Source organism: Prunus avium, chromosome 3, assembly GCF_965620075.1.
Source record: "Prunus avium chromosome 3, drPruAviu1.hap1.1, whole genome shotgun sequence".
Classification (NCBI taxonomy): domain Eukaryota; kingdom Viridiplantae; phylum Streptophyta; class Magnoliopsida; order Rosales; family Rosaceae; genus Prunus; species Prunus avium.
The window spans coordinates 12,244,451-12,265,633 of NC_142286.1; the positions used below are offsets into that span (position 1 = coordinate 12,244,451).

Consider the following 21,183-nt stretch of genomic DNA (forward strand, 5'->3'; position numbering starts at 1 on the left):
GAGAGCCCATGAATGAACCAACAAGAAGAAAGCTTTTATCCCCTGGTCAATCAAGATGCTAATTCATGACGTTTGGCACTTGAGCTCCTTTTGTGATACCATTCTGTTTGGTCATGTGTTCCGAGAAGCAAACTTCCTTGCTGATGGCTTAGCTAATCTAGGCCATGGGCTGTCCCCTTCCTTGCTTTGGAAGACTGGGCTCCCTCTGTCTGTTGCTCCTGCTTTCTTTTTTGACCTCTTTGGGTCTGCGTGCCCGTGAGGTTTTGATTTGTAATTCTCTTTTTCGCCAAAAATAAAAATAAAAAGAAATGCAGTTGAAGTGAACATTCTGGGAAGCTGTGTGAAATGAAGATTAAATATCCAAATAAAACAAAATATACCAGGGATTTGCAATTGCATACAAACACCATCATACATACCAGGGATATGCGATTGCTTACAGACACCAACATACTTTATTAAGTTCCAAAAAAGAAACAAACAGATACATTATTTTTTTTTGGTCGAAACAAACAGATTATAACTACTTACTGATTCTGTAAGATCTGTACCACAGAATCAGAAAACCAAGCCATCTGTAACCAATGATGAAACCCAACATTATACCTAAGTTGATCCATTTCTGTGATGGTTTCAGACCTTGCTGCATCAAGAACCAGTCCCCATACAGAATGCAGTCTCCTTCAACACTCTGCAAACATCTCCCTCTTCCCTGCTCTCCTCCATACTCATTTATCAGGAAACACTCAAGTGGGTACTTAAATAAACTCAAGTAGTGCATGAAAGTCCAGTAGCTGGGAATGTCCTCCTTTGGGATGAAAAACCCAGAAAATAGAAAGAAGGAACCCATAAGCCCTGCCACTAAAGATGTTCCCATGATGAAGTTCGGCACTAGAGCGCTGAAGCACGCAACCAAAGAATTCGACATCAAAATGACCATCCACACCACCAGTGAAAAGTAGAGAAACCCATCAATTTCCCTTCTCAATCCAACTAACCAGTAGACTGGGGTAGCATAGAGAAGAGCCACACCTAATAGGAAAGGAAGGAATACTAAAGTGTTTGATATGACATAAGAAGAGATTCTATAAGCACCTCTTGAGGTTTCCCTCATCAATATTCTCCTCTCTTGCAGGTAAATTGGTAGTCCTTCAGTTGCGGAAGACATCAAGAAGGTGAGGCTGAAGGCAAAAAACCCAATTTGTGTTTGTAATTTAGCTCTTCTTGGGTCATTAGCAGCATTCATAAAAATAGTACCCAGCACAAATCCTGCAAGTAAAGCCTGCATTATTCTCGCAGCGAAAAGCTGTTTGGTTCTAAAAATGATGTTGGAGAATCTATGGCCCAGTATGAAAACCTCCTTGAACAGTGGATTGGCAAAGAGGACTCTGTCTTCATGAACGTTACCTATGATTGAATTTGGTCTAACATGCTTAAATTCTCCTTCTATTTCACCATATTCTATTTCACTTTCTTCAACATGTATGATCAAGTCTTCCATAACTTCAATAGCAAACTCAAGCACATTAACTTGCAGAGGAATGGAATGACCTGCATATCTAAGCCGTTGCTCTAGCATATGCAGGTGTCCATTGTGAATCACAGTTCCATTTGATAGTAATAGAATTTGATCTATTAGCTCAAGAATTCGAAATCCAGGTTGGTGGATGGTTAAAACAATTGTCTTACCTTGTGTTGAAGCCATAGTTTTAAGCAACAAGGCTACATCAAGTGCTGACGACGAGTCCAATCCTGATGTAGGTTCATCAAGCAAAAGAACAGCCGGATCATGTACTAGGTCAACTCCAATGGAGACTCTGCGTTTTTCACCCCCTGATATGCCGCGGTTAGAGTCACTACCAATTCTTACATTGGCAACATGTTGTAGTCCAAGCTCCCTCAGTAGCTCACTCACTCTAGCTGTGGCCTTTTGGTGCCTGCCATGGAACCTTAAACGAGCACTGTACAAGAGTGTTTCTTCCACAGTAAGAAGTGGGAAGAGGGCTTCTTCTTGCGTGACATAGCCTGATACTCTCCGAAAATGTTGAGCATTCATTGGCTGGTCATTGACAATAACTTGGCCAGCAGTACTACTTAGAGGGATCATGCCAGCTACTATTTCTAGCAATGTTGTCTTTCCTGCTCCGCTTGCACCCGCAATAGCTGTGATCTCTCCCGGTCTAGCTTCAAAATCGACATTCTTCAAAATGTATGCTTTAGGGGTCACCTCCCTCTTGAACAGCCACTTGAACTGATCAACTGTGGAAGATAATCTGTAACAAAGTTTCTTGGTCTTAATTCTGTATTGGGTTTTCTTGCCAGTCATGGTATTTTGTGCCTTTGTTAGTAACTCCATTGAGAAACTGAAGGGGTAAAGCTATGAGATGTGTGGAAGAATAGGAAGAATTAGAGTAGAAAAGATGAGCTAAAACACTGAACTAGCTTTTCTTTGTACACGCCACTCTCATTGCCCAACTATGTATGTATGCTTGTTGTATGGTTAACTTCTTAACCCTTTTGTAGCATTTTCCCTTTCTAGAGAATAATTAGATCAGTTAAGGAAAACTAGTAGACTATTATATTCTTTACTAAATTAGGCGTAGAGGAACATCAGTGACTAATAAAACTTTCTGTATTTTTGACAGTTTCAAAAACGCTTTTTTCAGGTGAAGGGAGACTGAGTACATGTTCGGTGCAGAATTGTCTCATCCATGTGACTTCTGTGGGTAAGTGAGAGTTGCAGTTATATATTTAACTGAGCAGCTGTTAAATGGGAGAAACACTTACATGAAATGGGGTAGCATTATTTTGCTATCTCCGGCCAATCACGATTTACCACGCATGATAACTTTTCCACGTAGCAATCTGTGATTGGTTGGGGATAGCAAAATAGTGCTATCCCCGTTTCATACAAGTTTTTCTGGTTAAATAGGCCTTTGGTGATACCAAGGATGTGGATAAGATTTGGGGCTCCATTTATTGCCAAATGAGGTGATATTATATGTTGATGTGTGAGGTACTAGATTTTCCTATTTGGGAGTTTTTTATGGCAAGATTTTAACGAAGCTACATTTTCAAACTTGAATTCAGTATTTGTGGTTGTAACTTGTATGTTTTCTTGGTCTTTGGTTGAAGTAAAAAAAAAAAGAACAGGAAAGGTCGCTGTGTGAGGTGGTTTCATGCTGGTAAATCTACAAGACCAAATCTCAATGGTGATTTTAGGTTAAATCATGTCCCTTAGAGGAAAGAAAAAAAAAACAGAAAAAAGAGAAATGGTTTGTGGGGTTGAATTGTGAGCTATCACATTGGACTGAGTAAAGGTAAAATAATGCACACTGATTTCACCAATAGCATGACCTGGGCCACTACTAGTACTACTCACCTACACAATGACATTGCGCTTGAATTGGAATTCATATAATTCATAAACGAAAAACCAAGTACCAACTACCAAGAGTAGATGAGAGTTGACCATGGAACCCTCTCATGAAACCCTAAGAAGATGAAGAGTTCACCATGATTTTTACCTCTGGCGGACGAGTTTTCTAGTAACGTGATCGAGTTGATCAGGTTGGTGGACGGTAAAAACTGGGCGAGTCAGCCATAACTAAATGCAACTTAAACAAACCAACAATAACTTGCACGGATAATTGAGTGCTAAAAAAGATTAAGGTTTGAGGGCGAATTGTAAACAAACAGTTGAAGGAAGAGTGACTCAAGAGAACTTTCCCTATTTATGCGAAAAACAACAAGTAGCCAAACTCAACCAACAATGGAGCAACGCTACCCACTAACTCAGGCTTAGGGATATAAATGGGAAATTTGGGTCCTGGGAGTGGTTCAATGGCTCCATATTGTACCAATTTTAGGTAAAAACAAAAGAGGTATTAAATAGGATTCACATGAATGATTCCGCATGTGGCGAAGATAAAGGTATTAAATATGGTTAGTTTCCATCGGAATTTATATAAGAGCAAGGCTTGGCTCGTTAAGTTCCTCCTTAAAACCAATGAAAGTTTTGACACTTATCAAATTTCAGCAACATTGATAAAATAAATTGTAGCAACATTGATAAAGTTGGATAATGCTTCCCTCCTTACCCATAAGGAGGAACTCATCCTTACCTACAAATGTGGCTCAACCACAAACTAACACTTGTCTTTTTTTAATTTATTTTTTATGTATATATATATTAATTCTCAAAGGTGCATTTATTTTTCACTTTAATTATTCTTAACAAAAAAGACATGTGTCAGATTGTGATTGAGCCATATTAGTAGGTAAGGAAGAGTTCCTCGTTATGGGCAAAGAGGGAACCATTATCCGATAAGGTTTCAACAAAAAAGAAAAAAGAAAAAAGAAAAAAGAAATATTGACATGTGTCAAAATCACATTGGTTGTAAGAAGGAGCTCCTCCTCAATTTGAAAGAACAAGCTTTGTTCAATAAAAAAATAGATATTACATAAGATTTCCATGAATTCCCAGGAGGCTGGTGCTTAGTGGTCAAGAAAATCTAGCCTCATAATCTTATCTGAAATTTGATATCTGAATGCTATAACAAAATATGGACACGTGGCAATCGAAAATCTTATCTGAAAATTTAATCCGACAATCTTATCCGAAAATGTTATCTGAAATTTTAGATGAGAATTTTATAATAAATAGTGACACGTGGCAATTGAAAATCTTAACAAAATTAATCGTTGAAGTATAAAAAATAGAAAATAAATTAAAGTGAATAGTAATTGCCCTTGCCCATAGGGGTGAAAGCAATAAAGGCAAGGGCTACCACTATTCACCTGACAAGTGACAGACATTGCCTTGCCCTTACCCTTTGGGGTGGAAGTGCTCTTAGGGGTCGTTTGGCACGACGGACTATCATGGACTGGACTAATAAATCCTGGGACTGTCTCGGATTAGCTCGGATTGGCCTAAGTTGAATTAAGTACGGACTTAAGTTTGGTGCTGCGTCGGACTAAGAAGCTGGATTGTAAAAATAGTGAAGACCTATATTTGGTGTTGTGTCGGAATAAAAAATAATTCTTATAATATTTAAATTTAATTGGGGTTTTTGACCTAAAAGATAAATAAATGCTACAAAGAAACCCAATTCAAAGATTTATAACAATATCTGGCCAAAAAAAATTATATTTAAAACAATAATAAAAAGAAAACAAATAATTTTATTTTTATTTTTATGAAGAATAAAATTATGATATTTGTGTTTTGGCTTCTCAAGATTAATCTTAGTTGGTCGAAACATTGTTAATGGAGCTAAGCTCACTCTATATAATTCCAGGTTTTTCAAGGACCAAGTAAAACAATAATTAAAAAAATTATATATATATATATATATATATATATATATATATATAATTTTTGTATATTTGACTTTTGACTTCAAACTGAAAAATATAATTTGACAAAGTAAAAATTGCTTGCGATAAAGAAAGCATCATATCATGAATTATTAAACTTGTTTCAATATAATAAAAAAAATATAAAACTTTTGTAAATTACTATAGTTTGATTTTCCAAATGCAATATCAAAATAATTATTGTAATATTTAAATTTAATTAAGGATTTTTATCTTTACAAAAATAAATGCTGCAAAAAAAAAAAAAAAAAAAACCCATTCAAAGATCTAAAACAATAATTAAAAGAAAACAAATAAAATTCTAATATTTTTTAAAGGGAGGCATCAGACTCACGTGTTCTATTTAGCGAGTGTGCTATTTAGTGAACCACTTTTCAGGCTCACTGTATTAGACGAGCGAGTGAGGCATTTTTTTCACTATTGGACTATACAGTCTCATTTAAGTTAGTCTCGTCTCTTACCAAACAAGGGTTTCGAGTGATATTTAACCCAGTCCAGTCCAGTGAGGAGTACCAAACATGGCCTTAGAGTCATAGGTTGTCCCTATCCTTTGACTCTAATTTGACCATCCATTTGGCAACGGTTAACTAACATGTCACTGATGCACAATGGCTGAATTAGGTGTATGCCTAGGTGGACCACCCTACCCCTCCCCCAAAGGTGCCAACACACCAGGTCGTTTGGTACGACGGATTGTTATGGACTGGACTAAATCCTGAGACTATCTTGGATTGGCTTGGATTGGACTAAGCTGGATTACGCACTGACCTACGTTTGGTGCTGCATTGGACTAAGAAGCTGGATTGTAAAAATAGTGAAGACCTATGTTTGGTGTTATGTTGGACTAAAAAATAAATATTGTAATATTTAAATTTAATTAAGGATTCTAATATTTTTTTTAAAGGCTTTCTAATATCTTTTTTAGAATAATAATATATAAGCTATTTTCAAGTGTATTTTTGTTAATTTATGTTCTAAAAAATAATAAAAATAATATTTAAAAAAAACTAGATAATAACATCATAATTGATATAAACAATTAATAAATAAAATTAAAATTAAAATAATTAATTAACTATAAACTAATAAAATATTTGAGAGAACCACAAATATCTTCTCTTCTTCCTCTCCCCGTCACCTCACCACCTACAATCCTCCTCAAACCAATTTTCCTACCTCCCCAAACCACACAACTTAGGCCATGCTTTCCACAAACACAACCATGCCTCTTCTCTTCCCTATCACCCCACTTTGCCCCTAATTAAGGCCATCAGATTCTTACCCACATTAACAAAACGAACAAGATGGGGATGATTATGATGATGATGGGGTCCTATTGGATTGCTCACAGTTGGAAGAGGCGATGAAAGAGGGAAACGCTACAGCCTATTAATTGGGGAAGAAACATTTCCAAAGGTGATAGACCCACCATTAATCTTCTTCTATTTTCAAGAATCCAAATTCTTCATCCCTTGATTTTTTTTCCCCAAAATATGTCACTATTTGGTTTTAAATTTTTTCAACTGGAATTATTGGCTCTGTGGAAATCGGTTGTGCAAGGGATGTTGTGGTTGTGCAGGGGAGGTGGAGACGCCAAGTTTCTGGGTTATGCAGTGGGTTGGGTGGTGATGGGTGTTTAATTGGGTATGGTTTTTGGTATGATAAGGTTTACAGAAAACAAAAATCCAGAAAATCTAGTTCCAAATGAAGAAGAAGGAGAAATTGGTGTAGTTCGGACTCGCCTGTTTTATTTAGCGAGTTCGCTATTTTGTGAACCACTTTTCGACTTCGCTATATTAGAGCAGCGAGTGAAGGGTTTTGATCTCTGTTGTGCTATATAGTCTCATTTAAGTTAGTCCCCTCTTTTACTAAATATGGGTTTCCAATATTATTTATGCCAGTCCAGTCCAGTGAGGGGTACCAAACGCAGCCCATAAGTTTTATTCTCTCTCACTATATATAATGTTCTGGAATAAGTTTTATTCTTTTTTTTTTCTTTTCTTAAACTATATATAATGTATGGAACATATGTATAAATATCCCCTTAGAGCCTATTTGGTTAAATATTTAAAAGCTTGGTAATGGATTGCGCTCCCATATTTGGTAAGTGCATTGTTGAGAATGTAATACATGACTCATGGATTTGAACTTCCCATATAGGGTGGAATTTCATACCCTTGACTATCCTTGAAAAATCTTTTCACCCAACTTAGGAAAGCATCTAATGCATTGTTTTTGGACCAACTTACTTCTATTCCAATTTTTAACCACCACTTTTCATTAAAGATTTTTTTTAAAAAAACAAAAAACAAAAAACAAAGGGTGTTACTGGAGAACACAACAACTTTTCATTCCCAATGCTATAAAAATCAAACATGGGAATGCGAGAGAGAGGCCCTTTTTAATCCTCATTTCCCAACGTCACCAAACATAAGAATAAACATCTTCCATTCTCATCTTTTGTTATTAAACATGAGAGTTTAATTGCTAAAAAGTTCATTCCGTGATCCAAACAAGTCCTTAAAGAAGTAGAGTTGCCTTTTAGTGTGCTCTCTAGGTGGAGATTCATTGTAGGATTTAGATGCTTCACATATTTGAATATGGACTGCTGATCTCAACCATCCATCGAAGGTAGATTATTCCAATTTCAGCTCAACTACGATAGTCATGCTTTAAGTCTATGACCCTAGCCTTTTATCGAAGGCACATTATTTAGAATAACCACTAGATAACTCTGGCCTTTCTAGCCATTCACAAATCTTATATGCAAAATACTTCCATAAGGCATGAAAAGCAGGACAAAAAAAACAGGCATGAAAAGCCCCTTGTGGAATCCTTGATAGTATGTATTGAAAGGCGATATATACTTATGATCGACTTGATATCTAGTTATATGGTTAGCCCAATTATAGTGATGTAGCTCTATTGTGAAATGTTGGCACGCTGTAAAAGAATCTTTTTACATATTCTATCTTTTGTCAAAATGGAACTTACTAAAGAGGGTTTAAACCTTAACAAATTATATAAATAATGCTTGTTCTTGAATAATCGACCAGTGTGAAAGTAATTTGGCTGACTATCCTCAGCTCATGCTCGAATCGTGGATGAATTCTAGCAACCTTCTCTCTAACTTTCTCTTTTGGACCTTCTCCCTTCTCTTGATAAAATGTGTCATTTCTTTCTCACTTAAAACAATGTCATTAATTATATTAAAAAATATTAATGATATTTTCATATCTATCCTTTATAAAAACTAAAGCGTTTATACAAGTTTTGACACTCTTTGGAGTATACATTTCTCCCCCCATTTTCACTCTTAATTCTTAAGTAAAATTAAAAAGAAATAAAAACAAAAATTAAATGAAAATCAAACTACCCAACAACAATATCCAACCCTCACAGTCACGCATCTTACCCAACTCAACGGCAACCCTCCCCCCTCACCGCCAGTAACGTCGATTACCCATGGGAGATATTTAGTCATTTCTCATTCTTAACACTAAAACTATAAATAAACCCTACACCATTTAATTTCTATAAACAAACCCAAAAAATGATAGTTGGCTCTATTGAATTCAATTTTGATTATTAAATTACTTTGATGCCCTATTGAGTGTTTTGGGCTTTTTTATGAAATTTTGGGGTTGGGTTTGTTTTAAGAAATCAATGGCAATTTTGCAATTTAAAAGAAGTTAAAAGCCTTTTTGTAGTGTTATAAATGGGCTTTGGGTGTGTTTCTAAAATCCATTTCATATAATGTTTTTTATTTATTTATAATTTGGGCTTCTATATTGGGTATAATAGTGAATCTCCCTACCCATGGTCCAAACTAATCTAGTTCCACCAACTCAACACAATCTTTTTTAAATAAGAAAACTTGCATATTGAAGACCTCATCAAGATGATAAATGGAAAATTAAAGGATGATAATTTTTATTGGGATATTTGGGGTTTCATTTGGAATGAATTGAAGGTGTCAGATTAGATATGGGTTTGTTGCTCATGGATTGAAGGCCCGCCTTCTCTCATCTCATGGTTCACCATGCCGCCAAGTCGCAAGGGGTGTTGATGATTACCTGTTGAGAGAGAGAGAGAGAGTTGAGATTTGGCTGGCGGTGAGGAAAGGGAGGTTGCCATTGGGTTGGGGTGGGTGGGTGGTGAATGGGATCATGGGAGGGGCTGGGTCTGCTTGCTAGGTTGTTTGTTTTTGTTTTTAATTTGGACTTAACTATGTCAAGTGTAAATACGTTTAAGGCTAAGGGTAAACTTGAAACACGAAAGATAAGTTGCCTCATACATTAATTACATTGTTTTAAGTGTAACAAAAGTGACACATGTCATTAAAAAAATGGAGAAGGTTCAAAAGAGAAAGTTAAAGAAAAGGTTGCTAGCATTTCCCTTCAACTGAATGAGATTCTTATCAATAATTCCACTAAAACAATGTGACAATCTCAAGAACATGCGCTTGAGATCGGTCGGTGGGCCCCTCCTAACAATCTCTACCTTCGTGAGATATTAGTAATAGCGAGGCTCCGCCTTGACGTGAGCATCCTCGCGTATCATGAACATCATCATCACCACTCCTTACGGTGAGAGCCAAGTTTATACCATCTCGTTGTCGTTGTGATACTTACAAGGACAAGCATAGCATCATGCAAACTTGTAGTCTTGACTGGATATGATTAGTTTCTATCGGGATTTTATACCGTATTATTTTTAATTAAGCAAAGAAAAATAGATTTTAAATAGGATTTACATGCATGCACATGAGGTCCCTCCTTATGCCTCGAAAAGTGGCCAACAAATTCTAACCTCATAATCTTTAGTGGATATGGCTTGTTTATACGAGGAAATTAATTATGTAGTATTAATTTTAAGTAGAGAAATAATGATATTAAATAGAACTTACATGTATGTCCCTAAGAATTGGCCAACAAGATCTCAAATTTTCTTTCATCATCGCCTTTTCTTTTTCAGACAACTTCACAACAATGTCTTCCTTGGGCTAAAATGGATTCCCAATCATGAGCTCCTCAAGCTCTAAACTTTGTAAGCCGGTATCAACAAACTTTGTACCAGACTCTACCCAGTTTGCTGCTTCTTTCATGGTTGTTTCTAACTAATGATTTTTCTCTTTCTCCTTCTGAGAATGTGAAGGTGAAAATGTCCCACACTTGAAAGTTGATAAACCTAGCAAGGGATTATAAGGCCATATCCAAGCCAGCAGACTGAACCCAAAATATCCTAAATTTTAGCCCAATTCATCTCGTAACCCAAGAAAAATAAGGGGCTAAATTTGGGAAAACCCAAAAGTTGGGCGGAATACCAATCCAACTACTTCTTGGACAGAATTTTTTTTTGGTGGAGCTCATTGAACCATGATGCAGCCCACATGCAAGGAGGGCCTGCAGCTGCTGTGTTGCAGATGATGTCGCACACTAGTGTTGCAGTGCTTTTTTTTTTTGTTCTTTTTTTTGTTTATTCCAACAGTAACCCAAATCAACGATCCATATTAATTCAAGCTATTTTAATAGTAAAAAAAAGATCCAACGGCTAAAATTTAAATTCAATGGTCAAAATAATATTTTAAAATAATCTAAATCATATCCAATCTCAAAACTCACTCCAAACTCTATAAATACCCACATACTTCTCAAATAAAATTATATTTGTGGAATTTCAATTTTTTTAGGTCAAATTGTTCAAAAAATTAAATTATGAAGTTATTTAAAAAGATTAAATGAAGAAAAGTTATCCATGAAAATAAAAAATTAAACTTAAACTATTCTTAAACAATTCAAGTTGAGGATTTAAGATTTTAGTTTGAAGGGTTGGGGGAAAAACATTTTGAGTCCGGGCAAAACCCAAATAGTTACTTTTTTGGAGGGGGGAAATTTGGGTTTAGGACCAAATGGGTTGGAGAAGGCCTAGGGAGTTGGGCTACTGCCCCTCTTGCCAATCGATTTTGGGGTGCAACCTAAACTTCATTCATGGTATCAGAGTGGGTTACCCACAACGACCACATGTGCTCCACATCACCCAATATTTGTTGTCCAAGTGTTAGGCTTGAAGTGTCGACACACATGCATGGGCTTCTGAGAAAGTAAAGGTGAAAATTAATGTACCATATTGGAAAGTTGAGAAACCTAAAAATGCCTTATAAAGAGTTGGACTACTCTCCTCATTGCTAATTGATTTTGGGGTTGAACCACAACTTCCTTCACTCTCCTTGAATCTTCCAAGACTATCAACTTCTTTTTCTATCTTCTTATTCTTCTTGATCAAGACTTGAAGACTTATTCTTACTCTCAATTCATGAAATTACATTGTTCCTCTTCGCTTGTTCCACTATTAATATGAGGTACAAGAAATTAGGGGGTGCTTCATCTACTTTCACTAGGTAGCAAACACACTACCACTCTTATAGCTAAAGTATTATCCTTACTTCACAGCAGAGAAGGCATCTCTTCGATCTTGATGGGACTCAGCTCGGATTGCATTAAGACACATATCCAAGGTCTTGCAATGGCACTCAGCTTGGATCGCAACCATGGAATCAGATTTGAAGAGTTTTGGCTTCACAAGGTCATCTTTCTGAAGAACAATGAATACTTGAGCTAGGCAACTGAGACCAGTGATGTTATGATCAAAACTTAGAGATGGAATATTTAAAACATAGTTTTAAACATCAATCATGAAACTAACATTCAATCAAGAATGATGGCTTGTTCAGAGTAAATCTATGTGTATTAAATCATACTCATAACTCAGAAGGATTCAAGAGATAGAATGAACAATTGAGGGCCCTTTTGATAACCATTTTAGTTTTCAGTTTTCAATCCATTCTGGATGGATATTTTCACTAAATTATCTAACTCAACTCATCATTGCATGTAAATCTCTTGGGGTGATATTGGTCTGACCTAGCACCAATTCTTCTCTCTATTTATAGAATAACTGTTGAATCTTCAGAAGAAAACAAGACAAAACATACTTGGACTGCCCGTGAACAAAATGGTTGAATAACCTTCCCCCAAACTCAATTCGTTCTGTGCTTCTTTGACTTTGGCTCTTCTTCTTCTTTAGGCTCTTTCTTAATTTGTAATAAAGACTTGTCGTCCACTCGCAATTCGAGAAGCTCTGCTTTTGCAAGTGGATTGTCCAAAAGGACTATCTCATCACTTTCTTCGTCTTTTCCAGACAGTTTCGCAAGCTCTTCCTTAAACTTAAGCAAAAAAGGGTTCCCAATCATCAACTCCTCGGGCTCTAACTTTACTCGTGGGTTGGCAACAAGCTTCATATCAGACTGTAACACTGGCTCCTAATTCTTGTAATATTCCTATTAATCTGCACTTTCTTTCTGCAAACAAGGAAGAAAACAAAGTTATTTTTAGATCTTGAAATGACAACTACGTACTTTTAGTACTAAATGAGCATATCCTAAAAAGCATGTATAGCTACCGAATTATAACTGGAGGGAAAAACAACTAATCCAAAACAGCGAAACAATACAAATCATATTATTTCATGTTTTTTATTAAATAAATATGCACATTAGTGTTCAATAATGCTAGAGGCACAACATAGTATACATAGGCATATAAACCGATAAATCGATCCACATCCGATAAGCATTTGATTAGGGTCAGATTGATTCATTTTAAAACTTACAAAAAACAAATAATAATAATCAAAACCTCACTAGACTTTCTTTTTAATAGCTTAAGTGTATTCTCAATGCATATAAATAGTTTAAGTGTATTCTTAATGCATATAAATAGTTTGAGTGTATTCTCAATTCATATAAAACACATAAAAATTAAATAATCTCTTATATTAAATCGAATCGGATCAACTCTAATCCACATTTGACTTGTTAAGCTAACGGGCTATCGAATCTGGGTCATAATCGGATTTTCAGATTGATAATCTTAATCCATTTTCCATTATCGGGTTTGGATTGGGTTTGGATCGGACGGATCTTTACTCGGAGTAGAGCATTAACCTTTAAAAAATTGATTTTTGATATGTTAACAAGTCTAACTATACCACCTTATCATCACCACATTATATCTCACATAACATGAATTTCCAAATCATGTATCATATCCTCTAATTTAATTACTTCAAAAGATTAATTAATTTTCTTTATTTAAATGAAATGATATATTATTGCTCAAAAGAATTCGAAGGCACTATGATTCTCAAGAAAACATCATAAATAAGATCGGGAGGTGTTTCAATCCAAGTACAAACATTCCCGATATGAAGAACAAAACGATCTAGATGAAGAGAAACACCATTGACTTGACGACGCATATTAATTAATTAAACATGATAATGAAAACTAAAACTAAATTAGATAATTAATTATACAAAACTTGAATCACATAATCTATTAATTAAGTAGATCTCATGAAATCTAACCTTGGTTGACGGACCCTTGCTCACCACAGCCAAGATTGTCGTCGACACTGAAATTGTCACAACGATAGTGCGTCTTCCCGCTAGTTAAGCTACCATCAACCCTTCCTCCTCTTTAAATATTTATTTTCGTTTAAATGGTAACTTTTTTTTTTCCTTTTATATTTATTTTCCTTCTTTATTATTAATCATCCTAATTGGTTCATGACACTTCATATCTGGCACATATAAATTGTCCTTATGCTTTGACTAAATTTTGACCGCCCACTTGGCAATGTTTGAATGACATGTCACCCATGCACAGTGGCAGACCTAGTTGTATGACTGGGTGGGACCCACCCCTATACACACACTTTATATTTATTTCATTAATATATATATATATATATATATATATGATAATTTGGTGATAAAGAGCTAGGAACTGGAATAGGATTACCAGTGGTGAAATCGCATCCTTAGTATTTTCCCTCTTGATTTTTCAGAAACTTCAATTCACTGGAAGGAAAAGCCCTTTTGGCGGCCACCACATTTAGTCGCTAAAAGTTCAATTTTCATCACTGAAGGGTAAGAAAGAGTGCGTATATGGGTGGTTCGCCGGCGTCAGTAAAGATTGCTCTACCGTTTTCGGAGTTGTGGTGGCGTGCCAAATGCAAAGACTGGGTATGAGAGGACTAAACAAGGGAAGTAGAGGGATGGAAAAGGAGAAGTTTTTTTTATTTATAGTCCCAAGATCCAGCCACGGAACCTTTTGATTGCCAAAACACAAAAATTGTAAAATGACGTAGTTTTATAAATTAAATTCGTAGCTCGCATTCGTGGGCGAAGAAAACACTTAGTCTCCAAATCCCATGAAAGTGTTTGGGCGTGAATTTACATTCAGAGACGATTCAGGAAAACTTAACGACAAAACAATTTGTTGCGTCGAATTTTAGAGTTTTGCGCCCACCCCAAGGATAAAAGGGGCTACCAAAAAGGCATTTGGTCGCAAAATCCTGGCCTCACCACGAAACAGTTTCGTCGCCTTTCCTAAATCTGTCGTCGCTATTTTGTTCAATGAACACTTCATACGTGCCTAAATCTAATGAAAAAGTTTCGTTGCTCATAACTCTTTTAGGCGACTAAATAATGTTCGTCGCTGAAAGTTTTGGTCGCAGAATATGTTTTTCCTTGTAGTGACTCTTTGCTTCTCCTTTGTTTTACCGTGAATTTAATTCTAAAAATTACAAGTATATACTTTTAAGTTTTGTTTCTTTTATGGCTTTTAAATATTTCTTTCATCAAAATTAGATTTGTCAGAATTAAATAGTGTTAGGATTTAACTTGAGTTGAGTAACTAGATTCGGATTAGAACAGTCCTTGTAGGAATGAGCTCGTATTTGCTTTCTATATTATCTTATGGTTTGTACGTACACTTGCGAATGATAATATACTAAAATATTTATATTTATATTATTTTGTTTTGAATTCTTTTTTCAAGAATTAAATTTTCACATGAGAATGAATCTTTGACCTTTCCTTTTGGGATGAAATCGAGCGGCTCATGGAAAGAATCCGAGAGTCAATCTTCAAATGATTTTGCTTATGGACAACATCAACCAATCTCGGATCCATATGGGTGGCATGTTAACAATTACATGCAAAACTATTTTGGGGATTTATCATTTGATGACTACTCTTTACAATACACTTACTTTACACATAGAGATGATGCAGATAGTGAAAAATTTGAACCTCATAGGAACTCTATGTGGTACTAAGTCACTCATATATCTTACCATGCAATGTATAAAGTGTAAAATATTGTAGTAAATCATTATATATAAATGATTATGGTGTGTTTAATCTTTTTTCATTAATTACTATATATTTTCTACACTCACAGTGTTTGCCAACTCGCTGTATAATCAACTTAAATCAGTTAACTCCATCATGCAATGCATTTTCTTCTAATTTTTTGTGATAAACTAATAGATAATTGACTAAATAAACATTCTCCAAAGTTTCAATAAAAATTTCCAAGTTTTTCTTACAATTTCTATGGTTTTTATATAATTTTTATCGATATCGATAATATCCTGATATTTCCATTGAAATTTTCGTGTTTTTGGACTACCGATATTTCCGACATGATCGATATTTTAGACCTTGGTCAAGAGTCATTGTAGGTTTTGGATCCTTCATCTATTTTAATATGGACTGCTGATGAGAGCCTTTTTTTTTTTTTTTTGTGTGGTCAGAAACAGCGCTTTCATTCCAGAGGGGAGAAGCCAAGAAGCCAAACCCAAGAAAAATACAAGAGCAACAAACAAGGAAGTCCAAGCCACAAGGGGGACAACAAAACCAAAATGCAATACAAAGACAAACTAGGAGGGGAAGAAGAAAGACACAGTAGCACTAGGAACCACCGTGTTCATAGGCCTCCTAGCCAGCACCAGACTAATCATTTGTTGGAGGGCACGGAAGGCCATCCTTATTCAAGATGAACGTGAGAGAGGATGGAGGCCTATAGGCTCAAACTTCTTTGCACATCCTTGACTTAGCAAGCTCTACCAAGTGATCTGCCACCTCATTTGCGGTTCTGCGAATCCAAGTCCAGCTATAAGATCTGAACGCCAAGAGAAAGTCTCTTATATTATTAAGGATTGGGTAAATCTCCCACTTCCCCCAAGAGATGTCACCATTTATACTTTTAACGACTTCAAGGCAATTAGACTTGAAAGAGACCATTTGATCACCCTTATCCGAAGCAAATTTGCACCCTTCTAGGCAAGCTAAACATTCAGTCATTAGAGCCGAGTTCACCTGAGCCAGCAGAGATTTACAAGCCAAAAACTGTCCATTATGGTGCCTGACCACCATTCCAATACCCACAGATTTAGAGATCGGGTCCTGTTGGCTGCGTAAATCTCACGGCCTGGGGTTCCGGGCCGAGGGGATGTGCGTTAACACGTGGCTTCCTGCTTTTGGATGCGGTGTGGTTGTGCGCGGGCGTGCCAGCACAGTCTACCGTGCGTCGAGATGGTGATTTGGATGAAAATGGTTAAGTGGTGCGCCTGTTTGGGTTCGACTCCTAATCAAACGATTGTGGCCGAGAGAGGAACTAATCTCGGCCGTCAGGTTCACGGCCTGAGCTACAAGGCCGTTTCATGGTGTTGTTGATAATGGATTTTGGGCGTTGCTCCGGCGCGTTGCTCAGGGAGCGACGGTCGTATGATATATGGGGTGAATGAGAGAGTAACAGACATGGTGCTCCGGCGCCTTAAAAATCAAGGGTCGTATGATATATTGATGAACGGATTTTCCTTACAATCTAACGCTACTCCTAGGAAAGCAAGTAAAGATATTGAAAGTGCATTACAGGAAAATATAAGTTGCTCCGTGGGAGGTTTTTTGGTTTGGTGTTTGAACCCTTTAAATGTAGCTCGAACTTGGTATTTATAGGAGGAACGCTTGGAGGAGTAATCGAGGCTGAAAATCTGCACGGTGGAGCCTGATCAAAGCAAGTGGGTAGTCCAATCGACATTTGGGATCGTGAAGCATGGTGGTGTGACCCCATGAATCCTGGTAAATCTCGGCCGCCGCCCTGATCGTGGGTTTTGCGCTTCTGGCCGTGGGGACGCATTTATTGCTCTGATAGCTGGTGACCTAATCTCTCAAGCTGTAAGAATCCTTGTGAGAATGTTTGCGTCTAATCACTCTGATTCCTATCACCAAATCCTGACTTCAGTCACTTCCCACCTTCCCTCGTGCATTAAATGCTTATTCGTGGCCAGTGGGTTTGCTGCAATAAACAGAGGCATTACTTCATTAAATGAAGCATGAGACCCTGCTGTCACGTGATGATTTGACTTTAATACCTCTGGCCGTGATTTTGTTCGGCCTCAGCCTCAGCCTATAATCGAGGCCGAGATGATCATGCCTTAGCAATTTTTCTTTTGTTTTCAGGAAGGCCAAACATCTTGGCAAAACACCGTGTTTTAGATTTACGAGCAAGTGCTAGGGTCGAGAAAAAGGGGCTCCTTCTGGTCGTGATTTATTAGGCACAAACATTGCCCCCACATCCCCGGATTCTTCGGTCTCGGCATGCGTAGGGGCCGAATGGATTCCAGGGGATGGACCCTTTGCATTCCTTCTGAAGTGATTGACAACTGGGGCATTAAATGTGCAGGACAATCGGCGCATTTAATACCCAAGCGCATTTAATGCCCAAGCACGTCGTGCAGGCCATCATTGCCCAGGCTTACGCGAGGCGTCGCTTCACCTCGTCAAATGAAACGACGGCCTCTGGGCTTCCGACACGTCATCGTGCTTTTTGAGCACGCTTTCAGAATTCTCAGACGCCTAAGCTTTGCCAAAAAAACCTCTCTCAATCCTTCAATCCCACCACACTCTTAAGTCCCCAAGTTTTACCAGAGAACCTTGCCTGTAACCACGACTTTCTTTTATTCTTGAGTTCCGTCCTTTCAAGAACCCACAAACCCTCATCCTTTTCCGGGTTTTCTTCCAGTGTTCTTCACGTTCATTACCCCTTTCTCTGCATTTTCCTTCCAATTACCCAACTTAGATATGTTTTAATGGCCTCCAGTACCTCTATATCTGTTGAAGCTCGGTCTCAAGCCTTTCAGACTGAGTTCGAGGATATTTGGCGAGAAATCCAAGGCTCAGTCCGACCCAACATCATCATGCCCTGGACTGATGATGACGGCGTTGCCACTGATTCCTGCGTTCTCAGCCCCTCTGTTGATGGCGGAATTCCAAGGAGGCTAGTGGCCCATTTGAAGAACAATCTGGTGGACCTCTCGGCCTTTGACGGGGGGGGGGGGGGGGGGGGGACTTCCAAGATTGGAATGTTGCCAAGCCGCAGCAACAATGGCCAACCTCGACCCCGGATTGGGAAAAATGGCTGCCGAGGATGGAGCACTTCTTCGGCCAGCAATGGAAAGATCAAGGCATTTACCACTTGATCAAGCTATTCGATCGGCCGCTCGCCATGGACCGGTCGCTCTTGGCCGTGGCCCTGTGCTTCTGGTCGTCGGCTACCAATACTATGAACTTTCGGTTTGGCATGATGACACCGACCGTTCTAGACATGGTCGCCCTTTTCAGCCTCTCTCCTCTCGGCGTAGAAGTGAACGCCGCACTTATTGCTCCTGAAGCAGAAGGGAGCTTCAAGGCCGCCTGGCCTGAGGTCACCAAGATAGCCGGGAGCAAGGCAAAAAACTTGCTCAACTACTCCAGTTTTTACAACAACTTCGGCGAAGTTGAGCACGCCGCATTCTTGCTGTACTGGCTATGCAAGTTTGTGTTCTGTACCCAGGCGAACAAGGTCACCCTGGAATTTGCCCACTTGGCTGATTATCTTGCGCAGGGCGGAAGGTTAGCACTCGGCCAATTCCTGCTCGGCCACATCTACCGCACACTTCATGACATCATTACCAATGGGATGAAGCTGAAGCACGGTGGTCCACTATGGGCTTTCCAGTTCTGGCTAAAAGCTTACTTCCCAGAGCTGAGGGGGGTGGCCAACATTACTGACACCGAGCCCTTGGCCAAATGCATTTGCCCGAGCCCCCAGGAAGCATAACACCTCGGCCCTCTGCTATAAATTTTTCTATGGCCTGGCCGAGAGAACTGGCGCGCAGTTCTGCGTCTGCCTTGCTCGACCATTCCCTCTGTTCCTGGCGCACGACCTCTCCGTCATTCCTGATGGCGAGATAGAGAACGACTTGAAGGAGATCTGGGGCTCCTTCCTAGTTTCGCGTGATCTTCACTGCGGCCTATCCAAGGCCGAGGTCGAGGTTTATCTGCCAAATTTCGTGGCGCGGCAGTTTGGCCTGATTCAGACGGCCCCACTTCCCCCATTGTCAATCAACCGGCTCTCGTCCTGGAGGGCCGATGTCACCTAGCAGCACGGCGTAGCTGGCATTTCCTTCCAGCTCCAAAAGGGGATGACCTTCCTGACTCTGACGCCTTGGTCGCGTCGGAATGCGTATGACGAGGATGGAAGGGTCTGGAACGAAGAGTGCATATCGGCCAGATTTATCCGGCCCATTGAAGAGGCCGCGAGAGTGGCTCTGAAGAATGCAGATTGGGACCCCCTCTCCCCTAAGGGTAGCAAAGTGAAGAAGGTATCAACCAGGCCTCCTCGACCGAGTACTCCGGCCGTGGCCGTACCCAGGGTGACGGCCCCTCCTCCGGCTGGAGCAACGGTCGCGGCTTCGACCGCGGCCCCAACTCCCAGTGCGACGGCCGAGGTGGGGAAGCTGAAGACCCTGGCGCATAGGACCGTGCCGTCCTCTCCTCCTGTTCGGGCGAGTGCCGTTGCTGGTAAGCACTCTTCTTTATATATATATTTTTTATTTTCTTCGTCCTCCTTGAGTCATCTTTGTCCTCGTTTATCTTACTCCTTACTTCTTTTTGCCTCTTTCTCTTCGTATACGCAGCCCTGGGTCGCAAGAGGGGTCGAGAGACCTCAAGCACTGAGGCTGCTCCAGCTGAGGCGACGCCGGCTGGGAGTGTTGCGGTCGAGATGGCGGCGCCAGAGCGGTCGAGAAAAAGGGCCCTCCTTGTTTGCTTGGAGGGCGAGGATGAGGAGGAAGTCCCTCCTGTGACTATAAGTGAAGCCCCTCCTGTGGCCGTGAGTATTCCTCGATTTCTTCCCTCCTCTTTATTCTCCAGGTCACCCCCTCCCCTCTTTATACACTTTGGTAATTTGGTTCTTTCCTCAGGACGAAGTAGTGGTCGAGGAGGAAACTACGGCCGAGGTGCCGAATGCAGAGGAAGCGGCCGCAGCCGAGGTGGTGATTGAAGAGGTGGGCCGCCCCAGTAGAAGTCTTCTCGGCTACTTTTGCCGTGCCTTCTTTGGCTGCTACCGCGTCTGCCGAGCCATTGCTGTCCGCTCCTAGCCGTCCAAGCAGCATCGTGTTCCGCTCGGTAAGCGTTTTGATTTCATTATACTTAGCTTTTATTATTTAGAATTGCGCTACATGCTTCTGACCGCATTTTCGCTTCCAGCCTCCCCGGTCGTCGCCACCGCTGTCCATGGTTACCGCAATCATGCCCCCAGCACCGTTGTCCCAGGACTCGACGGTCGTGACCGATCTGGGGGTAACCGGGGCCACGGTCGTGGGTGTGCCGAGTCTTGTGCGGGCTACTTCGGCGGTCTTGACCGAGCTTTCGGCGACCGAAGTTCTTGCCGCGTTGCTCGCCACTGCCGTGAGTATTCGGCCTTTTTCTTTATCTTGTCGTTCCTCATGTCCTGGTTGGTTGTTTCTCACCCAACCTTTTTCCATTTCCAGGAGACCACCTCCTCTGATGATCTTGAGGAGTTATACGCCAGCCTCCATGAGGAAGGAGGTAGCTCAACCTCGGCTCCCC

General features: G+C 39.5%; 1 pseudogene; it reads right to left on the bottom strand.

Annotated features, from left to right (window-relative positions):
* Positions 1 to 341: 341 nt before the first annotated feature.
* Positions 342 to 2,440, bottom strand: LOC110764413 (ABC transporter G family member 10 pseudogene; annotated as a pseudogene).
* Between the last annotated feature and the right edge of the window lie 18,743 nt (positions 2,441 to 21,183).